The sequence below is a fragment of the Pleurodeles waltl genome, chromosome 4_2, assembly GCF_031143425.1.
Source record: "Pleurodeles waltl isolate 20211129_DDA chromosome 4_2, aPleWal1.hap1.20221129, whole genome shotgun sequence".
Taxonomy (NCBI): Eukaryota; Metazoa; Chordata; class Amphibia; order Caudata; family Salamandridae; genus Pleurodeles; species Pleurodeles waltl.
This window is the reverse complement of record NC_090443.1, coordinates 227,062,993-227,076,393: the sequence shown is the minus strand read 5'-3', so window position 1 is coordinate 227,076,393 and position 13,401 is coordinate 227,062,993.

Genomic DNA, 13,401 nt, shown 5'->3' with positions numbered 1-13,401 from the left:
TCCAGGCTCCGAGCTACTTAATTTGCATTACTGCTGCTTGCTTGTCCCTCCTTGTAACTGCTGTTCCAGGGATTTCAGCTCTGTTGTGTGCAAGCCTGCCTTTTGCCTTTCTGTTATGAATGATTCCCTGCTTTCGCTGGGCTCTCAGCCGCATTATGTGCATGCCTGCATTTCTTTCCTTCTCACTGCTTTCCCTGGGCTCTCAGCCCCTCTGTGTGCATGCCAGCTGCCTGCCTGTCCCTCCTTTTCACTGCTTTCCCTGGACTCTTAGCCCTATCATGTGTGTGCCTTTGGCTTTCCAGTCCCTCCTTCTTACTGCTTTCCCCAGGCACACAGCCCCATTGTGTGCATTCATGCTGCCTGCTTCTCCCTCCTTCTGCTGATTTCCTCAGACTCGCAGACCCTTCATTTGCATGTCTGCTGCCTACCTGTCCCTCCTTCTCACCACTGTCCATGGGCTCTCAGCTCAGTTATGTGTGTGCCTGCTGTCTGCCTTTCTGTTATGAATGATTCCCTGCTTTGCTTGGGCTCTCAGCCCTGTTTTGCTCATGCTTGCCTGTTCCTTTTCCTGGCTGTCTTCCCCTGGCTCTCAACCCGGTTGTGTGCTTATCTTCAGCTTGTCTGTGCCTCTTTCTCACTGCTTTCCCTTGGCTCTCAGTCCCATTGTGTGCGTGCCTGCTGCCTGGCTCTCCCTCCTTCTTACTGCTTTCCCCAGGCTCTCAGCCCCGTTGTGTGCGAGCCTTCTCTCTGCCTGTCCCTCCTTCTTACTGCTTTCCCTGGGCTCTCAACCCCATTTTGCGTGTGCCTGCTTCCTGGCTATTCCTCTTTCTTATTGCTTTTCCCAAACCCTCAGCCCTGTTGTGTGCGTGCCTCCTACCTGTTTTTCAGTTAGGAATAATTCACTGCTTTCCCACAGCCCTCAGCCCCATTGTGTGCATGCCTGCTCCCTGCCTGCACCCCCTTCTGACTGCTTTCCCCAGGCTTTCAGCCCTATTGTGTGCATTTGTGATGCCTGTATTTCTGTTTTGAATGATTCACTACTTTCCCCGTTGTGTACATGCCTACAGCCTGCCTGTCCTTCCTTTTCACTGCTTTACCCAGGCTCTGTGCCCCATTGTCTGTGTGCCTGCTGGCTGCCTGCCCCTCCTTCTCACTGCTATCTTCTGGCTCTCAACCACGGTGTGTGCATGTCTGCTGCCTGCCTGTCACTCCTTCTCACAGCTTTTCCAGGGCTTTCTGCACCCCTGCTGCCTGCCTTTCGGTTATGAATGATTCACTGCCTTTCCTGTCTTCCCAGGCTCTCAACACCATTGTGTGAGTGCCTGCTGCCTGCCTTCCCCTTCTATTCACCGCTTTCCCTGGACGCACAGCCCTGTTGTGTGCTTGTCTCCTGCCTTCCTATCCCTCTTTTCACTGCTCTGTCTGGGCTCTGCACCCCATTGTGTGCATGCCTGCTTGTCCCTCCTTCTCCCTGCTTTCTCCTGGCTCTCAACTCCATTGTGTGCATGCCTGCAGCCTGTCTGTCCCTCCTTCTCACTACTTCCCCCAGGCTCTCATCCCTGTTGTGTGTGTACCTGCAACCTGCCTGTCACTCCTTCTCACTGCTTTCCCGGGGCTTTCTGCTCCACTGTGTGCATGCCTGTTGCCTTCCTTTCTGTTATGAATGATTTACTGCTTTTCCCAGGCTCTCAACCCCATTATGTGCATGCCTGCTGTTAGCCTGTCCTTCCTTTTCACTACTTTCCCTGGGCTCACAGCCCCATTGTGTGCATGCCTGCTGCTTGCCTGTCCCTTCTTCTCACTGCTCTCCCAGAATCTTAGCCCCAAAGTACGTCTGTCTGCTGCCTGTCTGTCCCTCCTTTTCACTGCTATCCCTGTGATCTTAGCCATATTGTGTGCATGCCTGCTGCTTGCCTTTCATTCCTCTCACTACTTTTCCCGCTCTCTTAGCCCCTTCGTATATGTGCTTGCTGCCTCTCCCCCTTCTGAATGATTTCAAAGGGCTCTCAGCCCTGTCATGTCTGTGCATGCTTCCTGCCTACAGTTATAAATGATTCACTGATTTCCCTGGGCTCCCTGCCCTGTTGTGTACATGCCTGCTGCCTGCCTGTCCCTCCCGTTCACTGCTTTCCCTGGGCTCTCAGCCCCGTTGTTTGTCTATCTCCTGCCTGTCTGTCCCTTCTTCTCACTGCTTTCCCCAGGCTCTTATCCCTATTGTTTCAAAACCTGCTTCCTACCTGTTATTCATTTCTCTACTTTTCCCACTCTCTTAGCCCCTTCGTATATGTGATTGCTGCCTGCTTGTCCCTTATTCTCACTGCTTTCTTCAGGCTCTCAGCCCCATGTGTGCTTGCCTCCTGCCTGCCTGTCTTATCTTCTCACTGCTGTCCCCAGGCTTCCAGCTCTCTCGTGGGTGTGCCCGCTTTCTTCCTTTCTAACACAAATAATTCCCTGCTTTCTCTGTGCTCTCAGCCTTGTTGTGTGCATGCCTGTGCTTCCCTCCTTCTCACTACTTTTCCCGGACTCTCAGCCCCTTTGTTTGCATTCCAGCTTCCTGCCTGTCCCTCCTTTTCACTGCTTTCCGTAGGCTCTCAGCCCCACTGTGTGTCTGCATGTGACTTGCCTGTCCGACCTTCTAATTGCTTTACCAGGGCTCTCAGCCCCATTGTGTGTGTGCCTGCTGCCTGCCCGTCCCTCCTTCTCATTGCTTTCTGTGGCCTCTGAGCCATGTTGTCTGTGTAAATTCTGCATCCCTATCCCTCCTTCTCACAGCTTTTCCAGGCTCTCAGCCCTGTTGTGTGCATGCCTGCTGTCTGCCTGTCTCTCCTTCTCACTGCTTTTCCCACACTCTCAGCCCAACTGTGTACATGTCTGCTGCCTGCCTGTCCCTCCTTCTTACTGCTTTCCCTGGCTATCAGCCCCATTGTGTGACCTTTCTGCCTGTCTGTACCTTCTTCTTACTGCCTTCCCAGGGCTTTTAGCCCCATTGTGTGCATACCTGCTGCCTGCATTTCAGTTATGAATGATTTATTGCATTCCCTGAGCTCTCGGCCCCATCGTGTGTGTGCCTGTTGCCTTGCTGTTCCCTTCTTCTCACTGCTTACCCAGGATACTCAACCCATTGTGTGCATGCCTATTGCCTGCGTGTCTCTCCTCCTTACGGCTTTCCCTGGGCTCTCAGCTTTTCCATGTGCATGGTAGCGGCATGTCTTTCTGTTCTGAATGATTCGCTGCTTTTCCCAGGCTCTCAGCCCAGTTGTGTTCATGCCTGGTTCCTTCCAGACCCTCCTTCTTGCTGCTTTTTTTGGGCTATGAGCCTCATTGCGTACCTGCTGCCTGTCTTTCACTCCTTCCCACTGTTTTCCCAAGACTCTCTTCCCCGTTGTTTACATACTTGCTGCCTGCCTTTCTGTTATGAGTGAGTCACTGCTTTCCCTGGGCTCTCATTCCTGTCATGTGTGTGCATGCTGCCTGCCTGTCCCTCCTTCTCACTGCTTTTGCTGGGCTCATACCCTTGTCTTGTGCATAACTGCTGCCTGCCTGTCCCTTCTTTTCACTGCTTTCCAAGGCTGTCAGCCCCATTGTGTGCATGCCTGACACTTCCTCCTTCTCACTGCTTTTCCTGGGCTCTCAGCCCCACTGTGTGAGAGAGGCCTCTTTGTATGGTTAGCCCCCCACCACTTGATGCCTGGAAAATGATGTGGGTTTGAACTCTACATGCCCTCGGCCCCTGCTAAACAGGTTCCCATTCAGATCTCTTTCCCCAAAACTGCACTATGTTTAGCACTCAGCCACCATTGTAAGTGCGTGGTAAATGGTACCCCTGGTACCTGGGGCCTGAGTACTGAAGAGGATCCCCCAGAGCTGCAGCACCAATTGTGTCACTCTGAGAGACCACCACACCATCCTCATGCAAACTCCAAAAGCAAGTGCATGACCTGGTGCCTTTAAAAGTTACAAACTCGACAGGGCCCTCATCAAGAGTGCCCTGTCCACTAACACTGCATACACTATGGGTAAGCTATCTCTCTGGTAGGCCTTACAGCCCAAAGACAAGGTGTACTATAATACATGTGAGGATATATGTTTGCATGAGCCAATATGTCCCTACTGTGTCTTTATAAAACCATAAGTTATAGTGAATGTACAGGGGAGCCATACCGAGTACATGTGCTGGCGCTGGACAATGGTCATTACAACTGACCCATCAACATTAGGGCTAATCTGAACCCTGGGTTGTTTTGTATCAAACAACTCTGAATAATTAATCCCCACTGGTACCAGTGCTGGATTTATTATACCATGTACCCAGGGTCCACCTCAGAGTTGCACCTGCAAAACCTACACCACCCTGGCACAGTTGCCGGCTAGTCCAAACAGCCTGCCACCACCAGGCACAATTCTGTATTAGTGGGATAAGAGGTCCTGCTCTCTGGGACCAGAAGACAAAGCCTTTCCTGGGCGGAGGTTTCACACCTCCTCCCCCATGATTGTGCCCTGCTTTGGCAGGAAGATCCAAAAGCCATTCTGCCTTCGAAGATCCACTTTAGCCATTTACTGCTAAAAGCAAATGCCCACCCCTGTCCCAGACCCCATGTTTGGTGAGAGGAACGGCTGGAAAACACACAAAGGCTGGGGGGATTGGCCACCCTCAGCCTGCACCACCCCTCAGGTGTGTCAAATGAGGTGACCACTCCATTTCATTTTCCTCAATCTTGGATGGCAGGAAAATAGTCAACCAGAATTATGGCTGTGACCCCTTCTAACAGCAAGTGGTTACATTTTGGGTGTAGCCACCCAAAGGAAAGTAGGCCATTGCCCTCTACCAGGAACTCCCTCTAACACCTACTGTAGGAGGCTGGCCTGGCGTATAGTGGGTACCTTGTGGTACTTACACCTTGTGCCAGGTCCAGTTATCCCTTATTGGTAGATTAGAGGTGTTCTAGCAGCTTAGGCTGATAGAGGTAGCTATAGCAGAGCAGCTTAGGCTGAACTAGGAGACATGCAAAGCTCCTACCATATCACTTATATCATATAGCACTATATCATAAGAAACACAATACTCAGAGTTACTAAAACTAAAGGTACTTTATTTCAGTGACACTATGCCAAAAGTATATCAGAGGATATACTCCCTTAGGAGGTAAGTAGAATACACAAAATATACACACAAACCAAAATCAGGTAAGCAAACAGTTAGAAAAGTAGTGCAAACACTGTAGATCACAATAAAATTCAATAGGAGACTATAGGCCTAGGGGCAACACAAACCATATACTCCATGTAATGCGAACCACGAGTGGACGCCAGACCTAGTGTAGTGTGTAGAGGGTTGCTGGGAGTGTAAGAAAACACTAAGGGTGTCCAAGATACCTCACCCCAAGACCCTGAAAAGTAGGAGTAAAGTTACCCTACTACCCCAGAAAGGCAGTAAAGTCGAGATAGGGGACTCTGCAAAGACAACAACTGACTGCAAAGCACTGAAGACGGATTCCTGGACCTGAGGACCTGTAAAGGAAGGTGATCAAGTCCAAGAGTCATGCAAGTGTCCGGGGGGGGCAGGAGCCCACTAAACCCCGGATGAAGGTGCAAAAGGGCTGCCTCTGGGTGGAAGAAGCCGAAGATTCTGCAACAACAGAAGGTGCCAGGAACTTCTCCTTTGGTCAGAAGATGTCCCATGGTGTGCTGGAGGATGCAGAGTTGTTTACACGCAGAAAGAGTCGCGGTTAAAGGTTTTGGGTGTTGCAGGGCCAAGGAAGGACCAGGAGGTCGCCACTTGGAGGAGGAGATAGAGGGGGCGCTCAGCAACACGGAGAGCCCACGCAAAAGCAGGCAGCACCCGCAGAAGCACCTGAAAAGGCATTCAGAAGATCTGAGAACGACGGTCGTCTCAGCACAACAAAAGAGGGTCCCACGAAGTCGGAGTCCAACTCAGCAAGTTGGGCAATGCAGGACAGAGTGCTAGGGACCTGGGCTAGGCTGTGCACGAAGGAAGTCTTGCAAAAGTGTACAGAAGCCTGAGCAGCTGCAGTTCATGTAGTACACAGGATTAGTGTCTGGCGTGGGGAGTCAAGGACTTACCTCTATCAAATTTGGAAAGAAGGGCCACTGGACTGTCGGGGACACTTGGACCCAGCTCCTGTGTTCCAGGGACCATGCTCGTCAGGATGAGAGGGGACCCAGAGGACCGGTGATGCAGTCTTTTGGTTCCTGGGTTAGCAGGGGGAAGAATCCATCGACCCACAGGAGATTTCTTCTGGGCTTCCAGTGCAGGGTGGAGGCAGACAGCCCTCAGAGCATGCACCACCAGGAAACAGTCAAGAAAGCCGGCAGGATGAGGCGATACAATGTTGCTGGTAGTCGTCTTGCTACTTTGTTGCAGTTTTGCAGGCGTCCTGGAGCAGTCAGAGGTTGATCCTCGGCAGAAGTCAAAGAGGGAAGTGCAGAGGAACTCTGGTGAGCTCTTGCATTCGTTATCTAGTGAGAAACCCACAGGAGAGACCCTAAATAGCCCTCAGAGGAGGATTGGCTACAGAGAAATGCAAGCACCTATCAGGAGGGGTCTCTGATGTAATCTGCTGGCACTGGCCACTCAGAGCTGTCCATTGTGCCCTCACACCTCTGCATCCAAGATGGCAGAGGTCTGGGACACACTGGAGGAACTCTGTCAGAGGAGTGGTCACTCCCCTTTCCTTTGTCCAGTTTCGTGCCAGAGCAAGGCTGGGAGGATCCCTGAACCGGTGTAGACTGGCTTATGCTTATCTGTGCCCTTCAAAGCATTTCCAGAGGCCAGGAGAGGCTACTCCTCTCAGGCCCATAACACATATTTCCAAAGGAAGAGGGTGTAACACCCTCTCTCAGAGGAAATCCTTTGTTCTGCCTTCCTGGAACTGGGCTGCCCAGGCCCCAGGGGGCAGAAACCTGTCTGAGGGTTGGCAGCAGCAGTAGCTTCAGAGAAAACCCCGGAGAGTTAGTGTGGCAGTACCCGGGCTCTATGCTGGAGCCCCGGGGATGCATGGAATTGTCCCCCCCAATGCCAGAATGGTATTGGGGGGACAATTCCATGATCCTAGACATGTTACATGGCCATGTTCGGAGTTACCATGGTGACACTACATATAGGTATTGACCTATATGTAGTGCACGCATGTAATGGTTAGCAGAGCCTCAGTGATACAATTAGGCACCTCACAGGGAACACATACGGGCCACAAACGTATGAGCACTGTGGTCCTGGCTAGCAGGATCCCAGTGACACATATCAAAAACACTGACAACATAGGTTTTCCACTATGAGCACTGGGTCCTGGCTAGCAGGATCCCAGTGAGACAGTAAAAACACCCTGACATATACTCACAAACAGGCCAAAAGTGGGGGTAACAAGGCTAGAAAGAGGCTACCTTCCTACACCCACTAAATACAGAATTTAGTGTGCATCCCAAGACCTGGAAATCAAATTCGATGGACACAAGAGGGCCAGTGACAAAGAAGACCCGTGCTCGATAACAGAAGTCCTGCTGCCAGAAGTAAAAGGTGCCATACCCTTCCTGCTGCACCCAGGACTCGACAATCGCCGCTGAGGGGTCGACTGCACGATGCATAAACTCTAAAAAATTCCCGAGGACCTTTTTGAGAACCTTAAGTTCCTTCCGGTTCTAGTTGTGTATGCGGACGGTGACTGAAAGTAGGAGGGGGGCAGAGTCTGGATGGCCGGAGCTGGAAGTGCAGAGCTCGGAGCGTGGTGCTACCCCGCTCCTCGGGTTTCATCTTTTTGTTCTTTTCTTTTCTTTATTACGGGGCCGTCCCTGAGCCGTGCCCCTTGACTTTGGGCCTGCTCTAAGATCCTGACCCGTTGACCCATTTGGATCTCTTTGGGCCCTCTGGTCCCCCCTCAGGAGTCCACCTGGTCCCATTCCACCAGACCTCAGCCCTAGGCCTTAAGCCCCAGGCCCTTTCAGACCTGCTCAGCCCGGTACCCGCTATCAGCTGTGCCGCTACAGCCTTCGCTCCCTACACTGCTGCCACTGCCAGGGTACCAGCCCGGAGTGTGTTGAGAGCTTGTGGCACAGCGACGAGGTGGAAATTTGAAACCAGAGAGCAGAGCTGAGTGGAGGGCGAAGGCGAAGTTGGAAGCCGCAAGGCAAATGCAAGGCAAGTGAGGGTAAGTGAGGGCGGTGGGACGGGCTGAAGCTTAGGCTGCAGGCAGCCACCGTTGGGCAGAGGCGGCTGGTATTAGGCAGTGTGGCTTGCATGGGCTGTGCTGTCCTGCTTAGTCTTGTCCCCACTGGCCCACCCAAAACCTTCAAATCCTCAAGCCGTTTTAACCCCTCCACTGCCTGTCCTGCTGAAATGTTGCAATACTACCAGTTAAAATTGGAGGAACCTGCAGCACACTGAACTTTTTTTGCAGTCCATTGGTCAAGCTTTGAAGGGGTAGGGGCACAAGAACTGTGAAGGCCCGGAGGTCTGGTGAAGCAAGAATAGAACCAGTTATCTCCCAAAAACATCAGAAGTGCAGATGAGGTGATGTAGTGCACAATACCATACCCCAGCTGTTGCCGGGTCAAGGAAATTCACCTTCAAACCCTACTGCACCAGTGAACCCCCAGACCACTTCACAAGATGTTGAGCCATTCAACACTGCAGATTTTAATCCCCTGGATCCTGTTGCAAATACGTGATGTTTTGTGAGTCTCCTTAGCTGGCCTTTTTAAAAAAAAGAATTTGACGACTGGCACCTTCGAAGTGTCAGTAAAGGGCCCTTGATCTTTTGAAATACATGCACAATTATATAAACCCATTTTACTAGCTATCTTTGTGCATCTCTGTGGCTCAGTCAGTACCCTAGTGGTTGAGGAATCAGACACAGATGTGTCAACCCCAAAGAAAACATAACTCCATTGGTGTCATAGGTGGCTAAGTTGGCTGTGGTTCCATTGAAGAATGAGATCTCTTCAATAGTAATTTCAACTGACCATTCCTTTGACGCCAATGATGGGGTTTCTTCCCCATTAGTGCTTTCTAGGCAGAATGTGCAGGATTTTGATAGCCAGCAGGACAACAGTATTGACTATTTGATTAGTCCACCAGCTGCACAATGGACTCGTAGCCCAGCTGTTAGCTTCTTACCTATGCTTCCTATGAGATCTCCAAGTGCGGCAGCCAGGGGTAACTCTCAAACAGAGTTCAATGAAAGAGAGCTCAATGACCAATCGCTCTTGGACTTATCTTGTTTTCTAACTGTATCTGTTGAGTGCGCAGATACTCAATCCAAGCCCTTGCCCAATGCCACAGCCGAACCCTGTGGCCTTGTCTGTACTCAGTTTCTCCAAACTTTGTAATCTACTGTTCTGGCCTTGAATTACCACTCTGACAAGCTGGATGTGCAAGTCGACTTGTTGAATACAGTAGCCACTTATGTAGCAGGGATCGATCATAAATTAGATAATTTAAATCAGTTAATTATTAGAGCACAAATAAGCACCAATTTAGTTCAAACAGCTCGCTGTTGTTCTCCAAATATAGAAAGTCTTTCATCTCCTCCTACTTTTTTACGTTCAGTTCTATCTGAAATCAAGAGATTTTCATCTTGCTCAGTGTCCTCAGCTACTTCATTGAATTTGGGGCCCCACCCAGATTTGGCAAAAAAAATAAAAAATTAAAACACCGGATGATTACTTCTTCTTGTTAAATGTTTAACAATCATTAAAATGAGCCAGCATGATGCCATCAGAGCTCTCGTAGCCAGGTATTTCTGGCAGTTCAGCCTGTCAAAAGGTTTGTCCACTTGGAGTCGAATCCATGGATCCAGTTCGATCTCCCCACCCGCATTGTGTTCAACAAGCAGGTCTTTTAAAATCATCCCCATTAGAGGTAGATCCTGGTGTGCAGCATGCACTAAGCAAGAGAGAAAGGAAAAGGCTCAGAAAACAGCAGAACAAAAAGCTGAGTTTCCCCTTTAGCCAGGAATGCAAATGAATGTCAACAACTGGCTCAATATGATTTACGACTGCCTCATGAGGCGACAAACCCCGTTTTGCCAACTGGTTCGTCTTTGGTTAAATAGGGTGGTCTGTCACCACGTAGTGAGCCCACTTTTATCGACCAGCGTTCCTATTAATGGGAATGGAATTTCATCCAAAGAATCATTGGCCCCATCACACAAAGCAAAGTCGAAAGCTCTGCTGCATCTATTTCTACAAGATGTGGGTGGACGGCCTTGTTAATATCATTGTAACACCAGCGACCCATATCACAGCATACGAAAAAGCCATTTGTGATATAGTGGGACCGAGAGATGAAAGCTCTTTTAGGATGCCTCTTAAAATTCAAAGCAGCCAGCTCCTTCCATTAGTTTCAAGTCATCAAGGGGCATATTTATACTCTGTTTGCGTCGAATGTGCGTCAAAATTTTTGACGCACAATCGGCGCAAACCCAGCCCCATATTTATACTTTGACGTCCGACCCCGCGGGCGTCAAAGTTACACCATGTGTGTCATTTTTTGGAAGGGGGAACCAGCCTTGCGTTAATTATATGCAAGGTAGGCGTTCCCTTCCAAAAAATGACTTTAAGGCCTGTGCCCCATATTTATACTGTGACGTCATTTTGACGCACAGGAGGGGGCAGGCCTTAAAAAATGGCACCCAGCCTGATGGGTGCCGTTTTTTAACGCCTGGGTCAGGGCAGACGTTAAGGGACCTGTGGGCTCAGAAGGAGCCCAGAGGTGCCCTCCCATGCCCCCAGGGACACCCCCTGCCACCCTTGCCCACCCCAGGAGGACACCCAAGGATGGAGGGACCCATCCCAGGGAAGTTGAGGTAAGTTGGGGTAAGTATTTTTTTTCGTATTTTTTCTTTTGTGGCATAGGGGGGCCTGATTTGGGGCCCCCTACATGCCACTATGCCCAATGACCATGCCCAGGGGACATAAGTCCCCTGGGCATGGCCATTGGGCAAGGGGGCATGACTCCTGACTTTGCTAAGACAGGAGTCATTTCAATGGGGGTTGGGCGTCAAAAAAAATGGTGCAAATCGGGTTGAGGCCTGAATTTTGCCTCAGACCTGACTTGCCCCATTTTTTGACGCCCAACCTCCATTTTCCCCTACGCCGGCGCTGCCTGGTGTGAGTCATTTTTTTTGACGCACACCAGTCCGCAGCGCCGGCTAACGTCATTCAATAAATAAGGCGCCTGCATGGCGCTTTGGAATGGCGTTAGCCGGCGGTAAAATTTTTGACGCACAACTGCGTTGGCGCAGTTGTGCGTCAAAAAGTATAAATATGGGCCCAAGATTCTATTGCTCGTTGTTTGGAGGTGAGGCCAGAGGTTTCTTGGGGCGCATCTAGGCTGGCGGGCTGGTCCCACCTAAAAACACCATCCCGTTTTTCAATGTCCCCATCTGAGTGCACAACTGCTGAATTACTTTTTAAGCCGGTATACTGCTCAAGAGGTGCCCATGATATCTTGAATAGAGGGAAATATTTAAGACCTTTCAAAGCTATTCCGGAGCTGCGTGGCATTGAATCTGGCAATATTGTTTCCATCAAATTTCTTCCCCAAAATGGCTTACAGACAGGAGAATCCACCCTGGTGACATTGGTGTCCATTGCCCTACCACAGTCAATTCTCACCAGAGAAGATATGGGGTATTACAATCTTTCCCCATAAAAATCATGGCTACCCTACATTATTGTCTGACCAATCAAGTCCTAGGGGCCCCCTTGTGTTGAAGCCATTTTCAATTTTAAAAGGTGCTCAGGGTAGCTCCATTACTCATGGTGGTATAGGAAGGACTGATGTTGGTAACCAGCTGGGGACTAATTGTGATGTGTTGCTTTCAGCCCCATTGCATTGGCGGTCTGAATGATCCTTGTGGGAGGTGTCTCCTATGCTAAAGCACAACCCCCTGACTTTACGTTCTCGGAATATCAGCGGGGCTGGGATCATATCTGCGGACCTATTGTCGTTATTAAATTGTTATGAAATGATTGCTTTGCAGGAAACACGGACGGAGGCAAGCTGTCCGCTGCCTGGGTTTTTGGAAATTTGGAAAGCTGCTTATAGAGTCTAGAAGTGGTTGTGCTAGGGGTGGGTCATCCATCTATGTTGCCGTTAAATTAACAGGTCGTATTATGCCACTTGTTTGGGAAGAAAACTGTTTTCAGGGTATTAATATTAGCAATTGGAGATCACAGCAAACCCTCTGTATGATAACTACTTATATTGCTCCGGGATCAGAAGAAAAAAGGGTAAGCTGTCTCTTCTGATGGAGATTCTGGGTGTCTTGGCTGGGGAACACCGTTATGCTGATTATTTGGTAACTGGGAACTTCAATACAAATTTGTTTCAGGATACCTCTCCAGTCTTCGATGGTCCTGATCTTTGTAACTATCTGTTAGTTTCAGAACAGTTGAGACCAAAGGACTACTCTCATAGCCCCTCGGGTGAGTATGTGGTAATGCATTTAAACAGCATGGGATTCAAAGTCTTGAACAGCCGTTTGCCACAAGACACCCCCAAGTCGGACGAGATCCGATGGACGACCATGTTCTTATTTGCATTATACCATCTGTAACACAGAAATGTTCCCCTTTATTGAAATGTTTTCGATGTCCACTCAGTGTAAGAGTGACCATCGCCCCCAGACTGTAGTTATAAAATCTAGCTTTCATCACCACGTTGTGGTTCGGGCTGTGGGTGGTGGCGTGTGTATTGTAAAGCGCATAAAGTGGAGCTCCTTCTCTAGCAGCACAGTAAAAGCAGAGTGTGGTAACTACATTAACTCTGTAGTGGCAGGTAGTGTGTCTCCAATTAAGCTGTGGGCCAACTTTGTATTTTTTTATGGTCACGTTATTATAAACCTTTAAATAATTCTACTTCTTTCACGCAGTTTGTTATCTCAAGGGAGAGCCGGGAGTTAAAGAAAGCTTGCATTAAAGCTGCTAGGGCAATCAGGAAGAGTCCTGACTCAAAGGCCTCACTGATTAAGTTTAAGGAATTGCAGAAACGCTACAGGAAGACCATTTAGGAAGAAATCCAGAGATGCTCTAACCTGTTTTGGGCAAATCTTACAAGCACCAGTAAGGACTCGAACCCAATTAAAGTTTGGTCCTTTATTAACAAACTAACAAACAGTCAAGGGGGGAGTGGTACCGTGAATATCTCAGAGGGCGAATGGGCTTCCTTTTTGGCCAGGCACTTCTCTGTCAGCACGCCTGAAGAAACCAGTCAGGTGTGGGGGTGCAGACCTCTACAGTACTACTGATTAAACTTCAGCTTCACCCATGGGGCCCCCATATCCTCAATCAGAAGCCATGACCTTTTCTTCTCACCACCATTGTCGCATTATTTCCAAGGCAAAAGGGTATGCGGTTCTGGGTCCCAATGGACTTCCACAGATG